At 37.9% G+C, this 21,380-nt stretch overlaps 1 protein-coding gene across 1 annotated transcript in view; it reads left to right on the top strand.

The window, feature by feature from the left end:
- Positions 1-12,106: 12,106 nt before the first annotated feature.
- LOC140749475 (CUGBP Elav-like family member 1-A) overlaps positions 12,107-21,380 on the top strand; it is a 509,605-nt gene continuing 500,331 nt past the window's right edge. Inside the window, exon 1 of the mRNA XM_073082526.1 lies at positions 12,107-12,272. The gene's annotated coding sequence lies outside the window, so the exon portion shown is untranslated. The remainder of the gene's footprint in view (positions 12,273-21,380) is intronic.

Genomic DNA, 21,380 nt, shown 5'->3' with positions numbered 1-21,380 from the left:
ATCTCTCAGGTATGCAGGTTTCCTTACGATGTTTTCCTTCACCGTTTAAGCAAGTGATAATTAATTTCTAATACGCACATAAATTTTAAAATCAGAGGTGCGTGCCTGGGATTTAAACCTCGGACGCCTCGATCGAGAGGCCGCGTTTCTTAACCACTAGGCTATCACTGCGTACCCAGCAATGGAACAGTAAAGGGTTGACGACAACGACCAAAATGACCTGCCAATTTATTATAATGATTTACTTAATTAGAATACTGGTCACTGTTTGAGGTGGCAGAGTCAATTTGGCTCCAATAGCACAATTAAGCAAACACGGTATCAGTCATCTAGGAGTCGAAGCTAGTGCATTAGAATAAGCCCTAGGCTATTACCGTGTAATCCTATGGCGACGGTCTGCTTATGTTCCAATAGTTGTGATGTTGATACTAACTTGCATATTGACTAGTTGAGCTGTAGGCCTTATAGCTATATTTGTCGGTAGTAACCTTAAGACAATATGTTTTATAACGGTCTACTATAAAGAAAGTTTTAGGTTCAATCCGTATAGAGAAATAGATTTTAATAATTTATTTATTATATTATACCGTTCTCATTATTCTTAATACGCAAGACTTTAAAAGCGTTCAAAGTAGATAATATAAGGGATATACATGAACCGTTATTCGCGTATTATCTTGTTATACTCCTGTACTAATTTATATTGAAGCTGTTCTAAGTTAAATCAAAAATTCTACACTGAAGAGGATAAAATAAATAATCAATGATTCCCTTTGTGCAAGTACTACACAGGTACTATAGACGTAGGTAGATGCATACTAAAAGTCAAGAACACAAATATTCATCCCCAGAAAGGCAATTAAAATGAAGTAGTGCAATAAGTTTCGAGGATAATGATCGAGATGATTATTGTATATAATCGAACAAAGCACGGTGTTGTTTACTAGGAAAAGCTACTTTAACTTTACGATATCGAAAACTTTTATAAATACATTTATTTAAAGTTACAAGGTACGCATGCACACCATATTTTAGAAAAGAACTTACATAGTTCTGTTACGAGTATAAGTCTGCATGAAGAACGTCCGTAACTAACCATTTTAATCTTGATAAAGATGAAGTTTCCCATTGCATTAGTTCTAACGATGGAAACTTTGACTCTAAACCAACATTTCCCGACAGAATTCACAATTTTCTTCGCGGGAAATGCAGTAAAATTCGTTCGGGCGATGCGGCTTGTGGCTGCGGCTTGCGTCTTGCGTTAAACGCCTGATAAACGCAAGTTTTAAATAATGCAGCCTACAGCACCACTACTGTACCCTTAGTATGAGTTTTTACGTTTTGACAAAAATGATCGGATTTGCCCATACATTTCCAATCAGCGCAACCACCGGACTGTATCAGAACTGATTGGAAATGTATGGGAAATACGTAAACAAATACATTTTCAAAAACAGATTTTTCGTGTATTCGTGAAAAAATGTGATAGCTACATAATTGTGTACGTTATTAAAAACTCTAGTAAAGTGTTTATGTGTAAATTAAGACTCTCCGCTGTGTAAGTGCAGCACTGGAGTGGCATTAGTATTTTTGCCTTCGAGCAGCAGAGTTCAAGCTTATTGTCCGTAATTTGTTTTTGATGTAAGTTGTCGTGAGCAATCCATTCTTCTTCAGCTCTCAAAGTAGGGCTTATGCCAGTCACAAGTGGTTTAGTGCGTAACTCCATATTGGTAGACTACGACTTGACACAATTTTGAGAATATATATCTGTAATTTTCATTTTTGTTTTATAAATCAAGCGTAAGTAATCAACTTTAAAAAAGGCGTGCTTAGGATTCAAAATTGAGACCAGAGACATTGAGAAGCCAATCAGTAATAAAATAACTTGAAACCAAAATCGCAAATCGTACAACCTGAACCTAGGGCACCTAAATTCAAACTTATTTTCATAGAACGGCAACCTTACATTTATTATGGCGATAAATTTCACGAACATTATTTACACAAAGCTAGCCGGACGTTAAAGACCGTTTTGGAAAGACGGAACGGTGTAGGTCTCAATGAATTTATGTTTTGGGTTCACAGGCTCTATTTTTCGGAGTCTAGAATGTTACTGAACGATGAGGTAAGCGTAACATATAAAGCAACTTACTTACATTCATAACTTAAGCGGTAAATCAAATTTACACAAGGATCTAGTGTCTATAGACACAAAAAGATGGACATTATCTTGTATCTAAAGTTCTCGTGTCACAATGTTAGTTACCGCACCTACCCCTCCGAAACGGCTGTACCGATTTTCACCAAATTTTATATGCATATTCAGTAGGTCTGAGAATCGGCTACTATCTATTTTTATACCCCTAAGTGATAAGGGTTGTTCACTCTAAACATTTTTTTTATTTGTATGGCATCACAACGTTTGCCGGGTCAGCTAGTATTATCTATGTTATTCGTTTAGGTGCTTCACTTGGCGCGTTAGACGTTGGTGCCTTCTGTATCCCATGGAAAATCTATTTCGGTTGTCTAATTTCAACGAGTAATTAATTAAACCTGAAAGTTAAAGAAAAACCGTGAAAATGTTTTAAATGCCTTTTTTCAAATTGAGAGGAAAGAAATAAGCGATTTTAAAGCTGTTTACTTATTATATTGTTTGTTTTGGACTATAAAAGCTAATTTTGAAATTGATTTCAGTAAATTTCATGGAACCTCGGACCTGCCGATTAAGAAGCTGATTTTCAATCATCACACCATCACGGCGTATTGACCGCTTTTAACACTTCAAAAGTAAATAAAAATTAAGAATTGTTCGACTTGCGGAGGCACTCCAGATTATACGAAACCGACACAAAACTTGTCATTTTTAACAAATCAATGCACCATTTAGACGCAAAGTGGTAAATTGCCGTAAACACGAATTGAGTGGCGCGTATAACAGAAGTGCGGCGGCCATTTTCCTTTCCACAAGAGGATAATCGTTTCTGGAAGAGCCGGGACTCGACGTAGCGCCGCTCAAGGATTTCGTAACAGCAATCCGACTTAAAATTTTTTCACAATTTGCCTCAAATATGAATTTAAAGAAATTTAGTATTTTGTGCCGTTTATGCTAAGTGCCTTTTCTCTCCTTGATTTGCTCTTACGCTTTGGAAGGAGGTATTACTAGTATTACTGGTAGTAGAGATAATCATATTGTATTTAATAATACGAGTAAATGGAAGGAAGATACTATGTCAAGAATTGATAAAAATGTATTGTATTTTTTTTTAATATAGGTCATCTGTAATCAACCCCAGATAGGATTAGATATTCCTACCTGAGGTCGGCCACAGATGCGCCGCTACCCTTGAGGACTAAGCTGGAACGCCTCGGAAAAGTCTGTCTCCCAAACATTATTATGTATTACAATAATACGAGTACATTACGATAAAATAGTCGGGTTTATTAATATATAGGTACAGTGCCATCTACTGTTACGTCAATAGAAAAATAGCATTTCATGTTGTGGCAGAATGATTTTTAATCTGTGGTGCGGTGAGGCGAGGTGAGAAGCTAATTGTCATAATCGTCATTGTTATAAAATATTTATGAAAATATATCATCTTCCTCTAAATGTTTCTTTTATTGTGATACACTCAAGAAATATAGCGTTATAATGTATTAACCTAATATAACTTTAATTTGACTATATTTTATACTTCGTCATGCCTAACTACTAATCAGAAGATATCTGTATTTATATAATTATAGTTCTTGTGAGATGTGGCTGTAGAAAGCGTCAAGACATCATAACTTGGCGATAAATATTTCAACACAACATCAGATCTCTTTCGACAAAGCTATTTTATTATTTGGAGCATTAAGAGTCATTATACCCACAAGGTTGCTAATATAAAACAAGCTAAAATAAACATAGTTTAGGATACAATAATATTGTGGACTTTGATGTGTTTTATCTTACTAATAATTTTCGTTTAGTACAAATATGTCACGTAAATTATAATAATATCATCAAGATGAGGATTAAATATTTCAAATGTTAGTTTATTGTTATTAATGTATAAATACTCCATTCCTTCGGATTTGTCATGGGAACATTTTTGTTTCATTCATTCTAATTTTTTAATAGACGAATATTTGTGTTGTTTTAATACCTCTTATATAATAAATATATATAAATTTTGTGTAACGTATATATTAAAGTTGCATCTATTTAGCCCCTAAAGAGACGTATTTAAAAAAAATCCACAAAACTTTTATGTTTTAATCCATCCGTTTAAGCAATAAATTGTCAATCAGTCATTGTTAACAAAACTAGCCTGAATACATAAATAAGCTATATTACATCTTTCGTATTTTGTGGAATATGTTATTTCCTAGGCAGTGATAGCCTAGTGGTTAAGAAACTCGGCCTCTCGATCGAGGGGTCCTAGGTTTAAATCCCATAAAGGCACTTGTGATTTTTCAAAGTTATGTGCGTATTAGAAATTAATTATCACTTGAACTTAAACGGTGAAGGAAAACATGGTGAGGAAACCTGCATACCTGAGAGATTTATAAAAAAAAATCTCAAAGTTATGTGAAGTCTACCAATACCCACTTGGCCAGCGCGGTGGACTATGGCCTAATCCTTCTCATCATGAGAGTAGACCCGTGCCCAGCTGTGGGACAGCAATGGGTTGATGATGATATTTCCTACTGGATTAAAAATATTTTACTGATTGTATTTAAGAACGCTCGGATAAGAACTCATAAACATAAACGCGAGCGTTTTGCAGAAATTTCAAGTCTGCATTTTACGTTAAGAAATTGAGGTATCGAAGAAAATGGGAAAAAAGGTGAATTTTAAAAGAAAACCTGATCTCCCGATGGACGAAGGTGTATGGCGCGGTGCCAACGGGCTGTAGCGCTGATCGTTTTGTTCCAAACGATCGTTTCTCAAACACTGATGAAACATAAAAAGTGTAGGAGTAAGCAGAATACTGGCGTATTTCAAGCAAATGCGCAAACCATTCATAAGACGTAAAGTTGCACTGATTGATTTCTTACAATGGTCGTCTAGGGGTCAAATTCTGCGTAGATACATCTGTTATTTCTGTTGTTGCTGTTATTTCGTACTGACATAGGCATTGTCAACATTTCTCAATAGTATGTGATATGTACCAATTGGCTATAATTATTTTAGATAAGTATAGTCAAGTACAATAGTCAAGTCTTTGTTGCGTAACATTTATGTATCAAAAAGCTAATGTTTTTTTTATGTTTTCGTCCCTTTGGGGGATCAATTTCCAAAAACTACTTACGACATTACATTTTTTCACCACCACCACCTAATTGAATTGTGTGGTATCCGTGTCAACTTTATATTGAGTACATATCATTTGAGTAAGGTTTTTGTTCTCCTCTAAAGTTTTATATTGAAATTGCCACCCTACACTTCGTATAGGACAGAGGACTAGCTTACAATAGCAATGCATGTTTGATTGACTGTGAAGCATTACTATCATAAGCCGGCAATATTGCTCCGTCTCGTACAGTTAGTACGTTTACATAGAGACCTATGTCTACATTGTAAGTGACTAGGCATTGGTCTAGATTAATCCCGCATTGACCCCGAATAGTAGGTATTCTCGACCCGAGTCGATCCTCTTTCTAGCAAATACCTAAACGGCTTTCGGTTTCTGTCCTGGGTTTAAGTGTTTAGGTATAGATGGCACCCATTAAACACGCACTCTCGTTACCTTTGTAACCGACTTCAAAAAAGGAGGAAGTTTCTCAATTCGACCGTATATATGCTTTTTTATGTTTAATAATCAGAAGAAAAAATATATCGTACTAAAATGAACATAGAACGACACAAAAACGTCAGAATGAAAATAATAAAGTGGCTATTAAGGAGCCTCAACATTTATTTAAGTAAGATGCGCCAGTACTTTAGTAAAAACTAAGTCCGAAATTTAATAGAAAGACAAGCGCATCTCTCTCTATAGAACCCATTAGAGAGAGGTGTACTGGTCTAAAACACAGTAAATATGAAGACGAAAACCATCCCTTTCTTCCAGACTTCTGCACTGGATGAGGCCTATTTAGGCCCTTGTAAACGGTATTGAAGCTGTAAAGGCCACTAGGGCTAATACTAATTACATATTTAAAAAAAAACCTACAAGATGCTTCGATATAGTGACCGATATTTATTTGGCACTCTGCCCAACTAAGCCCATAAATACTAACAAAAAAGGGTTAAATAAATGCAGCACATTGTAAGCCGTTAATAATTACACGTCATAAACATACCTATGTCAAATCAAATGGAGACTATAATAACTTGCACTGATAGATTCTGCAATAGAATGATTGATACTTGGTGCCAACGTCCCATAAATATATGAATGTTTACAGAGACGGGGACCGACTGGGGGCAGTCATAAACCGCAATAAAGGTTTCCAAAAGTGCGTGTCGATATAACTTCAGATTAAAGGCCATTTCATAATTCCTTAATGAAAAGTGCCACAGTTCCTCGGTGCGGGCTGGACCGTATTCATCAATTTTATCACGGACCACGAAAAATAAGCGTTACGCTATTGGACCATATTAAGCTAATAAATACGAGTATTTTATGTTTTATAGAAAGTGATACAATCAACCTACAATATTTGCAATCCACTCCAAATAGAATTGGAGTCCTAACTCAGGTAAGCCTTAGTTGTTTGGCTTACCCTCGCTAAATTGAAGTGGTCAACAAAATTAATTAAAACTAACCTGTTTTTCCAAAGGAGAGTATAAAATAAACCGACCAAATTGCAAGCAATTAAGTGCTCTAAGCGTCAATAGACCTGTTCTACTTCTATTGGACCCATAACATGAGAACGATCGCCAAAAGAGAGATAGATGCCGCAATAAAGTGACCAAGGACTGATGTCGATCTGGCAACCCGCCAGGTATACCAGCTAGTGTGAAATGTTTAGTGTGGCTGTTAACGTATAAGTGGATTTTATCTTACACGGAAACTTGAGTAGAGATTAGTACATGCAAGATAAAAGTGACGTAAATATATTTGTTTCTCTTAAAAAATAGCTTTTTTCTTCTAATGATATATTTTTAAATTTTATGTAATTCAATGATATACATATATAAGTACGTATTTTTTAATACAATTTCAATAACAATTACATAAAGTAATTAAATAGCTCCCAATCTTGTCCTACGAATTTCATTGCGAGCTCATTGTGAATTTTTAAATTGCAATTCTTAAACCTTTATGAGTGTTGTCTTCTTTTGTGATACGTGCGATCTTAGTAGTTAGTTAATTAATAATGATCAGTAAAGAAGATTATTTTTATGAATATGAAATGTAATATTAAATACAATGGCTACTTAAGCGTAGTCAGCGTCGATCTGACGCAGTTCAGTGAGAAGGGGAAATTTCTATTTACGGCGTGCATTGAGTAGGCTTCTAGCAATGAACTCTCGCGATAACTATATTAGTTAAGTGTATCACTACCTATACTTTGTTATAAGTTTTTTTTTGTAATATAGGAGTAGCAGACGAGCATGCAGTTCACCTGATGGTAAGTAGCTACTGCCGCCCATGGACATCTGTAACGTAACCCCAGATAGGATTAGATATTCCTACCTGAGGTCAGCCACAGATGCGCCGCTACTCCTGAGGACTAAGCTGGAACGCCTCGGAAAAGTATGTGTCCCTTACCACACCCTTCAAACCGGAACACAGCAGCGCCTAACACTGCTGTTATTAGGTAGAAATAGGTGTGGCGGTGGTGCCGCCGGAGTCGAACCACAAAGGGTTCCACCACCTTCAAAAAATAAAAGTAAATAATAAACATTACTAACGGCTGTAGAAGATATGCTACTTTTAAGGATTAGCGATTCATGGTTTTGTATAGCGTAGGGTTAGCAGACGAGCATGCAGTCCATCCGAAGATAAATGGATACTGCCGTCTATGGTCATCTGTAATTAAACCCAGATAAGATTAGATTCCTACTTGAGGATGGCCACAGATGCGCACTACCCGTGAGGACTAAGCTAGGATGCCTCGGAAAAAGTATATAAAAGTCTTTCTTACTAAACCCTACAAACCTAAACACAGAAACAAACAAAATATATATATTTTTTAATTTTAACAAATAAGAGTATATTTATGTACAGTTATTTCTGTTTCAGTCTTGCGTCATCAGTAAATATAATCTACAAGTTATAATTCGATAATATTTTTATTTATTCTTATGCTTTATTACCGGACTGTGGAGAGTAATGTATTAAAGCGGATGTACGTACCTATGTTTTTCTTTTCAATTATTAAATACTAGTGGTGCCCGCGGCTTCGCCCGCATTTTAAAGATATAATAAGCATATTATATCTTTAAAATCTAAAATCTAATCTAAAATCTAAATCTAAAATCTTATAGAAATAACATATGATATGATAAGAGATATGATATAAGATCAAATGCATAGTTTCCGATTTTATAAAATGTATACAGACAAATATTCATTTTTATATAAATAGATAGATGATCGACTAACATGGATAAGTAAAGTAACTGTAGGTAAATTATCCACGGCTCCCACGGCATCGGGTACCTTTTGAAGGTTTCCCCCTCGTAAACAAAAAAAAAAGGTTAATTATGAAAAAATCGAATTTCGATCTTCTGGGTTGAAAGATTGATTCACTGAATCGATCCATTACTGGAGATCGATGAAAATAATCGATTTTTTTCGTTCAAAAGATCGATTCTCCGATTAATCGATCTCAGATCGCCATCCGTAGTTCCCGTGGGATTTCCGGGATAAAAACTATCCTATGTCCTTTCTCGGGTCTCAGACTATCTTTGTACAAAATTTCATTAAAATCGGTTCAGTGGTTTAGCCGTGAAGAGACAGACAGACAGAGTTACTTCCACATTTATAATATTAGTAAGGATTAATTAATAATGATAACCTTTTTTTTCGCTATCCTCCGAAAGAAATCGCCACCCCTAATATAATCCCAATAAATCTATATAAACAAATATAATGTTGGAACCGTCTCCGATTGCAAGAATTGATGTTTTTAAACTCATGGTTACTTAGAGAATGTCTAGATGAATGACTGGAGACCGATTAAAAAAATCGTGTTTTTTGGTCAAAAATATCGATTCTCTGGTTAATAGATCTAAGATCGCTATCTGGGATAAAAACTATCCTATGTCCGTTCTCGGGTCTCAGACTATCTTTGTACAAAATTTCATTAAAATCGGTTCAGCGGTTTAGGCGTGAAGAAAAGACAACCAGACAGACAGACAGACAGACAGACAGAGTTACTTGCGGATTTATAATATTAGTAAGGATTACACTATCGTGTTTTTCTTATAATTCTTTAGATATATTATAATTTCCACTTTAATCGTACCAATCAGAATATATTACAATTTAAAAAAATATGAAAAAAAGACATCCATAAAACACATTCCTTATAATTATGGGGACTTCCCTTGGAGCTGACTCATGTCAAACTGTCATAATTTTCCCAAATATACCTAAAGAAATATAACTTCAAATACAATAGGAACTATATACAAATATTTACTACGGATTGGAGCCGGCTGTGGTCTCGCCGAATCAATTATTAAAACCCCATATCGATTCTCGTCATTTGCTTTCAGCTGTCCTTACCCTTGGAAAGGCGGGCTACACACTGGGAGACAACATATAAAGGAGCACTTTCTTATATAGGTTTTTTTTTTTATTTCGGCGCGAATTTTTATTTCGATTGGAGTAACAAACGAATATGCAACCCACCGAATGGTAAGTAATCGCTACGACCGGTGAACAGCTGTACCCGACTCCATATAGAAGAGTGGTTTTACTTGAAGCTGATCACAGACTGACTTACATACAAGGTCATCTTGGTCCTCAAGAAGAGCAACGCCTTAGTGATTGTCTTCGAGTAAAAGCTGTTTCATATAGAGTTGTTTTTCCACCTGATGGTAAGTGGCTACTGCCACCCATGGACATCCGTAATCAACCCCAGATAGGATTAGATATTCCTGAGGTCGGCCACAGAAGCGCCGCTACCCCTGAGGACCAAGTTGGAACGCCTCGGAAAAGTATGTCTTCCTTACCACACCCTTCAAACCAGAACCCAGCAGCGCTACAGTTGTTCATGTGGAGCAGTGACTACGTACTATCAAGTAGACAGCAAGATCCTTTAATCTAAACAAAATACAGTTTAAAAAATTCCCGGTGTATCCCTGACCTATCATTTAATATTGATTCAGTGTTGCCTGGAGAATTGTAAAACAACAAAAGCCCAATTATTTCCAAACCATATTAAAGGAAGAAACCTGTTACTAGGGAAATTTAAAAGGAACTTTAGAAATAAGTGAATAGAAAGTGAACTAGAGAATGAGTTAACCAGTATTGTTTTACTCATTCATAATGTCGGTCCGGGGTTCAAAGCCGCGAACTTGCTCATTTTTGCAGGATAATTTTGCAAGATAATTATCACTTGATTTAACAGTAAAGGAAAAAAGTACATTTATATGATTTGTTCGTAAAGTTCTCAATGATGCTTGATGCCTATTACATTAAAATTTTCAGACATTTATATTTACCTAAGAAAAATATGCTAGCAAGCTCATAATTAGTAATCAATCATTATTAGGTATAGGTAGCAAGTCAACTTTTACCATTAGACAGGCTTGAATTAAGTAGTTCCAAATATTTCCCATTAGTAGGCTATTCCCAAAAGTAGGACTATAGGCATCATCTTACACACAGCTTCTTTTGAAATATACCTTTAGTTATCAAAGTGATTTGTTTCGACGCCGTAGTATAAATGTGAAATTGAAATATATTAAATAATGGAAATATTTCACAACATGAAACGCTTATATGTTTTCTATTTGCTCAGATCGCATGCGATGATTCACCAGATAATCCTATATGCATCTCATATGTAACGAATGAAATCAAAAATATTCCACGATATATATACTATACTCATATTACTCACATCACACATCAACACCTCACTCTCATGAATAGCTTCCCGGATGTCTTGTGTTCTCGGAACGAAAAAAGTAAAAATTTACGACCCAACTCCGATGCGACTGGCAGTAAAACGGTAATCAAAATATGTCATTGGCAGAAATTCAAAAATAGAATCACGATCAAGATAAAAAAGTATCTGTGGCCAGAGTCCTCTTTAGTGGGCGTGAACTTTCATTTAATATCGCCCGCGCGCTCGGTTTTTCGATTTTTACTGAGGTCCATTTAATATTATGTTTGAAGTCAATATTAGCCCATAATATAATCTTGCGTAAAATTTTCTTGTTATCGTTTATCTCCTTTTGAGGACTTTCCTAGAATATCTTCTACAGATGAAAGAAGACAAATAATAAAAACACATTTGAGTCTATGAGCGCAGAAAACGAACTGCCTGATGTTAAATGTTTGTGATTTACTATTAAAGTAGATAGAAATCAGGTTCAGAGATTCTGTTACTCTGTTACGTACATACATACATACATACATACATACATACAACCCAAGCTAACAAAAGCGTGTTAAAAAGAAGGGAACATGCAGACTGTCCTAACAGCATCCACAATTTTGTAGTATACTCAAGATGAATTCTATCTTCAAAATTCAAAATCAGATGAATACCGGATTCGGTAGAATTTGAATATGGAATGAACAAAAATACTTGTATGTGAAACAATACATCGTCCTATAAATGAATAGTCTAAATAAACTAACAACACGTCGATTTCATTTCATAAGCTCAAAATCCCGTCCACTTTAAAAAACAACCAAATAATCGTATTTATACTTAAAGCATTTTATTTATGAATATTTTTTGAACTTTTTAGCTGTATGCACTCTCTGCCATATTTATAATCTATGGTAGTTGAAGCACAAAGGTCAAAAGTATAATTATCTGTGGATATCGCCGCGGTGTTCCCCTTGCTGTTTGACGGCAGACGTAGGTGACCACGAGGGATCCGCTACAATCGATCGGCATATGTCGATGCGTTCGATGTATATGAAAATAAATTGTTCTGATGTCTACACGGCAATGTACGGTCAGTTGTCAGTTACTTGCGGCGAAGTGTGGAGCGTAGTGTGTTCATGAATTTGTTTTTCTTTCCAGTTTTTCAGTGCAACGCAACACGTGGGCGATAGTTGTATTTGGATCGGTGTTCCGTGTTTGTGTTTGTTTGTGTCTGTGCTGTCAATGTGTGTGTGATTTGGATTGTTCTTCTGGATAGGGTAAGTTCTTAAAGATCAGAAACTTACGAAAGTTCTACTGAGGAATTAATTAAAAAAGGATTTTTCCTTAATTTATTTTTATGTCTAGCTCCGTGCGCAACACCACGTGTACCCTTGTTATTTTTGATTACGGAAGGTCCTTATTTCTACGTAAATAATAACATATATTACATCAGTAATTAATTTAAAATTGACTCAGACGGCCAAGATAACCGTAAGCCGAAGAACTTACGGATTAAAAATTGATAGCCGGACTTTTTATTCTCTTTCCATGCAAGTCACAATATGAGGGTAGTAAACAGCATTTTACTTCAATTAACATCTTAATTTAAAAATTGCAGACACCATTCAATTTTACTAAACACTTATTTGTATATCATAATTCTTAATGAAATAATGACGATAATATTATATGTAAACGGAAAATGCAAGTCACCAGCAAGTACAAATATAGAGCTGCATGCGGCAATAAAATGCGATTAAGTGTTATTGAATTAACATACTTATACTGGCGGGTTCTTTACAATTACCCGGTGAATATATGAGATACAAACTTTAATAGTATATTTGTTGTGTATCTAAACCTCTATTATATATATTCTGAACTTTAAAAATAACAGTATAAAAATGACAAATTATATAGTAAACACTCATTCTATTTTTATAGATATATATGACGTATATGAAATATAAAAATATTTTTCGGTTGCATGGATTCAGAATATCAGCTCACAGAGCACACTGGTATATAAAATACGTTGATTATTACTTGTCTCAGGTACATTAAAAAATACAAACATGTAGGAACATAGGTATCTACTTAATACGGTCAACACATTGGAGTTATAATTTACACGTCGGTTCAGTCGGAAATCAAATCTGTGATCTTCTATACTTAACTGCTATTACCAACAAACACTAAAAACTTTATATGAACTGGGACAATATTCAATATTTACTATGGCGCAAAACAGGTGGAGCAATAGAGAAAACTCATTTAACCAACACCTACAGACGAACAACATAGTATAGGCTCTTCCTGTCATCATAATTAAAATTATAAACGCGAAAATGAGATTCTTTGTTTGTTTGTTACGCTTTCACGCCGTAACTATCAAACCGATTGACATAAAATTTTGTATACAGATTTTCAGAGGTCCATAAAAGGATATAGGGTATCTTTTATTAAAAAAAAATACTGTTTCCGATCGGTAGATAAAATCATCTGTCGTCGACCTCCGCCCGCGAGCGAAGTCTTTTGAAGGTGGTAGAACCCTTTAGGGTTCGACTCCGGCGGCACCACCGCCACACCTATTTCTACCTAATAACAGCAGTATTAGGCGCTGCTGTGTTCCGGTTTGAAGGGTGTGGTAAGGGAGACAGACTTTTCCGAGGTGTTCCAGCTTAGTCATCAGGGGTAGCGGCGCACCTGTGGCCGACCTCAGGTCGGGGTTGATTACAGATGTCCATGGGCGGCAGGAGCCACTTACCATCAGGTGGACTGCATGCTCATCTGCCACTCCTATATTATAAAAAAAGAAGCCGCATGTAAAAATGAGTTATACTATATTTTCACCTATCTCACAATTTCATCGAGAACGAGACAGAATGTGTATCACAGACCTTAAAATAGTCTGACCTCGATAAACAAAAGTTATGATCAAGGAACTGAGAGCTGAGATCGTAAAGCTGTTACGCAACACTTGATAATTGTTTGCTGATAAATTTTGCATTGCTAATATGCTATACTTGCTATATCTTCATTGAACTAGGATGACTGTTAGGTCTTGTTCACACGAAGAAACTTAAATTTATTATTTTCATTCAAGAAGTCCTTCGGAGGCGGTAGTTTTTCAATCTTCATACAATTTATATGACCAAATATTTGTTGGATTTTTTATGGATTCTTTAGCTTATCGTAATGTTATTTTTTTACCGGACCTGACTAATCTGAACTGAATCCGGTAAGAATGCCAGTGGATTTTTCTTGTAATTGTTTTTTTCATAAACTTCGGTATAGATTTCAATATATTTTGATGCCGTGCTATATTTCTTACCTAGTAACAAATATCTAGACGTAAAACCATTTAAACTAAATAAAATATAATACCATACGATGTCCAGAATTTAGAGGCACCTAGGCAAAAATATATTAGTATATAATGTATAAAATATCGACGATAGAAAAAATAAAAACGCGTATCGTGAGTATCCGATGAAATATCTCAATTATTCTTATTTCAAAATTGCTTAAAAGATTAAAATATCACTACGACTTTATTCAAATTTTACGAGCACAATGAAGAATTGCAAAGACTTCAATTGCTATTTATTAAATTTAAAATAGTTTTGTAAAACGTTCAACATACTTGCTGTCGGCATTGTCTACTATTGAAAAGAAGCGTTTGATCTCAAAATGTTCGAGAGAAGATGTATTTAAAAACATTTTTCGCACGATCTTTAGAATTAATCATCAGAAAATTGCAAAGATTAATTGGCTAACAGTCTTGTAGATTTGTAATGTAAATTATCTAATTGATATAAAGAAATACGAAAGTTTTAATATTCTCTTTATATTTTAATTTTTTAGACGAGGAACAGCAGAATGCATTTCAATTTTTTTGTAATAATATAGAAGCAGAAAGCTGAATGGTAAGGGACATCTGTAATAAATCGCAGATAACATTAGAGTCTAACCTGTACCTTTACCATGAGTTTTCAAAACATCCTATAATCTTACGTTACGTTTACTCAATCCATTATTCTGTTCCGTTTGTGTTCTTAGTAGACTGAGTAAACGTAACAATAAGTGCTCAAGTCTTTTTGTCTACCTTACATGTTCGCAAAAAGAGAGACAAAACATAAAGCGCCATTTTGTCAATTTAGACATTTAATGTTACTGACACTATAGTTCTGATATAATCCGCTAGCGGCGCTGATTGAAAAGTATATGGGCAAATACGTAAACAAATACCAAAACAATCTTATTTGTCAAAACGTAAAAACTCATGGTAAGGGTATGAGGTCTGCTATTGATACATGTCTCACATAAGTTTGTCTTAGGATTGCACAAGTATGAACCAATGAGGAGTAATTTTTTAAAGGTCGTAAAGTAAAATAACACTTTGTTACATTTTTTATTTAAAAGTTTAATCATGTTTCCATTACAAATAAAAAATAGCTTTTTATAAAAATAACGTGGCTAATCAATTGCGATACACACCCCGTTTAAAGCTTTATGACCCGTGAGTCCACGAGTAGGGTATACGGGTCAACGCATTCCCTTTTTTAGAAACAAGGTGTTATATTACGTGGAGAATAAATTCATATGTTGCTTATAATGAAGTAAGTGACTTAAGTTCCTTTTTTTTTGTTGACGAGGGGGAAACCTTCAAAAGGTACCCGACGTCATGGGAGTGATGCCGGGTTATGTGGGATTTTTACCGCACTAAAACCCCCCCGATGGCCGTCCTCAGCGTTTGGTGGAGAACTCCGGGATCTCCAACGGAACACAATCGGAGTCCTCCTAACGCGATGCCCTTCTATCGGGCCCTGGGGGGAGCAATTTACGCTCCTCTCACATCACCTGATGATTACAGCGATATGCGACCACACAAAACCGCTGTCCTTCCCGGGGTGGCTTGCTGGACCGTTTGAGCTCCCACTTTTGCCGCCCGCAACTCCGGAAGCCCCTTTTAGTCGCCTCTTACGACAGGCAGGGGATACCGTAGCCCTATTCTGGTCCCGGTACTACAGGGACAAAGTGACTTAAGTTTCTAAGCTTTATTATTGTATTCATTCTCGACTTCAAATTCGAATTAATAAACAGCCGAATCAACTAGTAGCGTGACCCGGGAATTTAATCAAACAGTAGATAATATTCCTATTATCATTATCATTATAGTCATCACCATGAATATTATCATAAGTTTCGTTTCATTATCACAATCAATATATTTAACTTGTTTTTCTTTTTATATTTATTATTTCACAATTCCATCCCACTGTTGATGACGACCCTCCCTCAAGTATCGAAGGATTGAAGATTATACTATTTTAGAAAAACAAATATATTGCAATAATCCCACAAAATTACTCACTATGGAATATGCTTTGTTATGAACGTGACCTATGAGTTATCAAGCAGACATGCAGGTCAACGCATCGCGCTAGAAGAGATAAAGATTGCTTAGATAGTACATAGGATGACCATTGAGTCTATAGGTAGGTAAAATATATAAAAATATAATTGAATAGTACCGTTCTACACACTACACTTATATAGTTAGGCGTATTGCCACGTTACCATTATAACACATGAAGTCGTCTATTTCTACATGCGTATCCTGAATATCTACGACTCGAATGCAAATGGCATTAATATCTTTTTAGAAAATGAGGACAGGAGTAGGAAGTACCAAATGAGCATTTATTAAAGTTATGGGTGGCCGCCTATGGCTGCTAGTATATAACCAAACAATCAACTGTAATGATGTGCAAACTTGAGCACACTCTTGCCCTCACTTAGAACACAGCTAATATTGCTTTTCGAAGTAGGATTGGCGATAGTGTCTGCGGAGTCAATTTTAAAAAGTTTATTTAAAACTATTAACCATTCTTAAATTTAAGATGTTTTATAGTGTACAATATTCATTGAAATAACATTATGTTGGGCTTCAAAAAAGCAAAACTAGTCTTAAAAATTATGTTTTCACAAATTTTAACGGAACGCTGAAAATAAGAAAAAGTGCAATTCCATTCGCGACATACGAATGTTATTACACGGGTGCCAGATTTGCGAAGCTTGCTTGTTGTGCAAAAAATATTTTTGTTTTTTCGGACACATAAGATAAATTATGGCATGCTAGTACTGTATCCTTACAAAGAACCGAGGGATAAATTGGATCGCAGCGTTCCCTCCTCATAACGTTACTAATTTAGATTTCCAATTACGTCACGCCATTAATAAGTAGTGTCTTATTAATTTAATTAATTTTAATCACTATAATTGTACAGTTACCCATTATTATTATATTCACATACATTCAGTATATATTTTTTTAAATCGAATAAATAATTTGTGGACGCAGAAAATACATATTGTAGATATATAAATATACAAGCTCACTGTTAATTGATTTAAAAAATTAAAGAGTTACAGATATAGCTTTAAGTATTTACGAATAAAATAATAATGTATATTGTATAATAGCATCTTTCTACTAACACATTATGCACCACATGCTTTTCATCAACATAAACATACTTTTATTAACACATTTTTATTATCACGTTTTTCTTCATTGTTTTAAAAGACAAGGAATGCTAATAGACTTCTATTTCAAAAGAATTTCATTAGCAAACAGTTTACCCATTATTTAGTGCATCATTCCAGAACAATACTCGGGGAAAGGTGAAAAACAAAGTCGTTCGATCGAAAATATTGCAATGAAGCCGCGATTGCACGTCGGGAAATAAAATTGCCGGCGTGGGTGTGACCTTGGGTTATAATTATTTTCGTCTTGCAATAAGATCGTTGATGCACAGATAGTGAACTCTGTCGCTAACCCACGATCTAGGTGTTCCAGATTAAAATATTAGTGGCTTGATGCCTTGAGTATTTTGCAAAGTAATAAAACTGCTGTATTTTTTAAACACGCTTTTATTAGTTTTGTTAGAAATGAGCTGCCAAAAAGAGTGTGATACATTGGGCATTTTAAGTCGTCAGGAGCAGAAACTAATTACCCATAAGAATCACTAATTAAGATGTCCATAACTAGTACGAATTACTATATGGTGCAATACCCATCGAAAAAAATAAAGGCAAAAAGGAAAGAAGATATTTTCGTTTTTCGGTTTTGAAGCTACTTTTTAAAATAGACGCAGTGTTTGATTTTTCTGAAGTATCTTCAACATATTAATTACCATTATGCACATATTAAGTACCATTTGTCCTCTTGGAATAAATAATTTCCTGGGTTCATACCTGGATAAATCATTGTTGATTAAAAAAATCTTTTCAGTTATTTTTCTGTAGTAGTCTACAGAAAAATAACTGAAAAGATGTAGACATCCGTAACTATAAAACGTCTTGCGTACTCCTGGCCTAAAAATAATCCAATGACACTTCTGAGATGAAGACAGATCGAATGACACCTTCAAAATAGCCTTAGCCTTATACTAACATATTCAATATCGTGGATTCCAAGAAAACACACAGATGAGCACGCAAACTACAAACCCTAGGACAGATACCTAATTTATGAATTCAGATGTTTTTCTAGGCCGATCTGGCACTGAAATATACTGCGTGACAGATCGGCGTCATCAGCACTGCGTCATTCGTCAATAATATTTACAAAAGCTTAAACAGGCATGAAGTCGCGAAACTATCTATGACATACAAGCTATTTAAAAATAAATTTTGCATTAAATAACAAGAAAACATTCCCACGGCTGCCAACCACGCCTTGAAGTATTGCCCGGTATTTCTGAAAGATTTCTAGAGAGAAAATAAAAATATATTAGCGTCATGATAGGTCAGTTAGGGAACGATGTTATGTTTGGTGTTTGTTGTTGACCACCCGCGTGGCGGAGTTATCATATCGCTCTGACAAAAGGATTCGGGGTTTGATGCCCGGCCACGGAAAGATCCCGTATATTCTACAAAAGGGCTATGCATATTAGTGAACACGAAAAAAAGACGGAACGCTCAAAAAGTGGTAGAACCCTTTGTGGTTCGACTCCGGCGGCACCACCGCCACACCTATGCCTGCCTTTTTTTTTTTTTTTTTTTTTTTGTTTACGAGGGGGAAACCTTCAAAAGGTACCCAGTGTCGTAGGAGCGACACGGGGTTATGTGGGATTCTTACCGCACTAAAACCCCCCCGGTGGCCGTCCTCAGCGTTGCCAAGAGGACTCCGGGATCTCCTACGGAACGCAACCGGAGTCCTCTGAACGCGTTGCCCCTTCGGGCTCCTCCTAGGTGAGCTTCAGGACTCACCACACCGTCTGGTGTTTACGACGGTATGCGACCACACATACCGCCGTCCTTCCCGGAGTTGCTTGCTGGACGGCTCGACCTCCCAATCTTGCCGCCCGCAACCCCGGAAGCCCCCTTTTAGTCGCCTCTTACGACAGGCAGGGGATACCGTAGCCCTATTCTAGTCCCGGGACTACAGGGACACCGCGCCGGGGGGCGCTATCTGCGCCTTCGGCGCCTCCTTCTCCGCGCGGGATCAGCGCGCTCCCTGGCCCGTTCGGCGTCCTCCTTGGCGACCATAACGCGCTCGCAGAATGCAACCACGCTATCCCACGCCTCGCCAGAACGGACCATTGCCGCGACGACAGCCTCCGGGGAGAGATCTGGTCCTATCCGTTGCACCAGGATCCGCCGCTCGGACTGCCACGCTGGACAATGTTCGAGCGTGTGCTGCGCGGAATCCTGGTCATGCCCGCAGTGGTGACACTGCGCTGTCGCTTCCCTGCCTATTCTATGCAGATACTCACCGAAGCAGCCATGTCCGGTGAGTATCTGTGTCAGCCGGTAGGTGACGCATTTCCTTCTTTTGAGCCATGCTCGGAAGTTGGGCAGTACTGCACAGACTACGCGTTGGCGTGCGCCCCGTGGCTCCTGCAGCCGTTCACGCCAGCGTCTTAGGGCGCGCCAGCTGGCTCTCGTCCGAAGCATTTTGACCGTCTCAGGATCAGCCCTCTGGCGGAGACCGCGGATCTTAAAGAAGATCTCTGCGGTCATATCCGCCAGAATGTCCAGGGGTGGAAACCGCCCCAGGACTGTAGCCGCCTCGTACGATATGGTACGGTACCCTCGCGCGACTCTGATCGCGATCAAACGCTGCGCGGCATTCAGTTTGGCCGCGCGGCGCCGGCAGCCCGACAGTCTATCAGACCATACGGGCGCACCGTAGAGCGCGACAGAGCGCACGACACCTGCGTAGAGGCGACGGACTTCCTCCTTCGGTCCCCCGAGATTTGGCAGCAGTCTGTGCAAAGCACCCGCTACCTTATGAATCCGGGGAACGAGACGGCCAAAATGCTCGTCGAAATTCCAACGACTGTCCAACACCAGCCCGAGATACTTCAAGTATCTGCCCACTTCAATGACCGCGTCACCTACCCGCACTGACATGCAGGGTGGTCTCACGTTCGGCCTTCGGCCGTGGAACCATAGCGCCTCGGTCTTGTTCGACGCTATGCGAAGACCTAAGGCGTTTATTTCAGCGACAACGCGTGCCACTCCCTGTTCGGCTAACCTCGCCGTCTCTTCGTAAGATCCTCCCTCCGCCAGGACCAAGGTGTCGTCTGCGTAGCAAACGATGGTGACCCCTGCAGGAAGCGCTGTCCGCAGCACTTTATCGTATGCGAGGTTCCAAAGGAGCGGCCCTAAGACTGACCCCTGTGGAACCCCGCATACAACGCCCCTCTCATGGACTCTCCCGTATCGGCCCGGGTAAATGATGTTTCTGTCCGACAGATAGGCCGACAAGACATTCCGCAGATAAGGAGGCACCCGATGATGTACGAGAGCCTCCCTTATCGCGTTCCAGGGCAGAGAGTTAAAGGCATTTACTATATCCAGACTTATTGCCAAGACTACTCTGCCTCTGGAAAAGGCCCGCTCCGTGAGTGCCCGGACGCGTAGAATAGCGTCCATTGTCGAGCGCCCAACGCGAAAACCGAATTGATTGTCGGACAGGTCCGGGCCAATGCACGATAGATGCCTGCTGACGCGAACGGCAATTATCCGCTCGAAGATTTTTCCTGCCTCGTTCAGCAGACATATCGGCCTGTAAGACGCTGGTGAGTCCAAGGGGCGACCCGCCTTTTGCAGGAGCACCACCTTCGCTAGTCTCCACTGCGCGGGGAACTTTCCGAAGCGGAGGCAGTCAGTAAAGAGGCGCCGCCATCTTTCCCCCAACACGGGTAATGCAACCACCCATGCCCGACCCGGGATTCCGTCGGGGCCTGGGGCAGTGGTTCTCACGGCCAGTCGTTTTACCGCCCACTCCAGCTCAGCCTCAGTAATGGTGTGCTCCTCAGACCACACCGGCGGGATTGACACTCCGTTCACGGCATCAGGGCCATCCG

Source organism: Epargyreus clarus, unplaced genomic scaffold, assembly GCF_041222505.1.
Source record: "Epargyreus clarus isolate Ecla_fem2 unplaced genomic scaffold, WU_Ecla_fem_2.2 ptg000018l, whole genome shotgun sequence".
NCBI classification, from domain to species: domain Eukaryota; kingdom Metazoa; phylum Arthropoda; class Insecta; order Lepidoptera; family Hesperiidae; genus Epargyreus; species Epargyreus clarus.
The sequence above is the reverse complement of the archived record's forward strand: the minus strand, read 5'-3'. Positions and strand labels throughout refer to the sequence as shown.